The following is a 1,756-nucleotide window of genomic DNA, read 5'->3' as shown; positions in this document are numbered from 1 at the left end:
GGCAGTGAGACTTGCATGAATGGCTTGGTGGGCTCGGCGGGAGTGGCAGCGGTGGCAGGTGGCTGAGAGCGTTCGGAGCTGCAGCCGGGCTACCTGGCCCATCAGCCCTACATGTCCGGGGGCAGGGCCGGACTGTAGCTTTCAGAGGCGCTTCCTGTTAGCCAGGAAGGGGAGCACAGAGAGGCCCTGGTCGCCACCTGCGGTGCCCAAGGAACTGGGGTGGATGATCAACGTGCAGCGCCTGCTGAGGCGGCCAGTGGGTTTGGAGCGCCGGGACTGAGCAACCTGTTACCACAAAGATTTAAGATCTGTGAATCCATGAATATGGGTCTATGCATAATGAGCTGGAAAAGAATCGACAAGCTCAACTGCGCCTGTGTTTAGAAAGCGTAAAAGTTTTGATTCCACTAGGACCAGACTGCACCAGGCACACGATGCTTGGTTTGCTCAACAAAGTCAAAGCCCACATCAAGAAACGTGAAGAAGCTGAAAAGAAGAGACAGCACCAGCTAGAAAACTTGGAACGAGAACAGAGATTTTTTAAAGCGGCGACTGGAACAGCTGAAAGGGTGCTCAGGAGATGGAACAAATACGAATGGACAGCACTGGATCAACAATTTCTTCAGATCGTTCTGATTCAGAGCGAGAGGAGATTGAAGTGGATGTTGAAAGCACAGAGTTCTCCCATGGAGAAGTGGACAGTATCAGTAGCACCAGCATCCGTGACATTGATGAGCACAGCAGCCTGCAGAGTATCAGGAGTGACAAGGGTCACTCCAGGGCCCGTGTCAAACTTTCTTTCCCTTCCTGGAACCCAGAATGAGGTAACAGTGCAGGGCAAAATATTCACCGGGCCAGTTCAATCCAAACAGCCTCCTAAATCGGGTTCATGCTGCAGTCTCCTCTTAAAGTAAACAAAAGTATGCTTGAACAAAAGGGTCAAAAGACCACAGCAAATACTTAGCAAAAAGTGGGGCAAAGCCTCCCCAGCAGAACAAATATTTGTAATACTCATATTTTGAAAATCACAATTTCTAATGGCAGCAGAAAAACTTGAGTGAATTTTTCTTGATTTGAAAGACGACATTGGAGATTCCTCTTTTCCTTTTCTAGTTTGCTCTCCTACATTGAGTAGACATTTAATTTAAGGATAGGATTATGAACTCTTCCTGAGTTTCACGGTCCTAAAAAAAAAAATCGAACCTATAGTAATGACAACACAAGATAATCAGGCATTAATCTTGGATAGCTAAAGAGCTATTAAAACTCAGCCTGGGACAGTTTATCATGAAGCTTATGGATGATCAATTATTTAAAAAATAAAGGTCATTTCATGTTTTGCGAAAGGAGACTCCCATGAAGCCTTTTGAAAGGGATTATCATACAGCTCAGCTTTCTGTTGGATTCCACGCTAAAAGCAAGCTAACCTTATCCTGCATTGTTAGCACTGATAGGGCACCCAACCGCCAATACGGCAGTCAGCCACCCTGAGGTCTTGGGCAGCATGGGGGCAGTCCACTCATGACAACCTCCACCAGACAGGGCCCTATGAGTTTGGATTGAGGGGCCAGAAGGAAGAAGCTCCAGGTGCCTGAGTGGACCAGAGGAGTTGTGCACGCAGATTAGCAGGCCAGGGTCTGAGCCACCGCAGCATTTTTATTTCAGCTTTTGATAACTGTTAGAATGTGTTGAAAACCAAAATGTCATCTTTTTAAAGCTTGTCCATAAAAAACATAGATGTCTTTTATAGTGGAAA

At 46.6% G+C, this 1,756-nt stretch overlaps 1 pseudogene; it reads left to right on the top strand.

Annotated features, from left to right (window-relative positions):
- The first annotated feature begins 332 nt into the window (after positions 1-332).
- On the top strand, positions 333-823 carry LOC108390118 (max-interacting protein 1 pseudogene; annotated as a pseudogene).
- The last annotated feature ends 933 nt before the right edge of the window (positions 824-1,756 follow it).

This window comes from Manis javanica, chromosome 6 (assembly GCF_040802235.1).
Source record: "Manis javanica isolate MJ-LG chromosome 6, MJ_LKY, whole genome shotgun sequence".
Classification (NCBI taxonomy): Eukaryota; Metazoa; Chordata; class Mammalia; order Pholidota; family Manidae; genus Manis; species Manis javanica.
The sequence above is the reverse complement of the archived record's forward strand: the minus strand, read 5'-3'. Positions and strand labels throughout refer to the sequence as shown.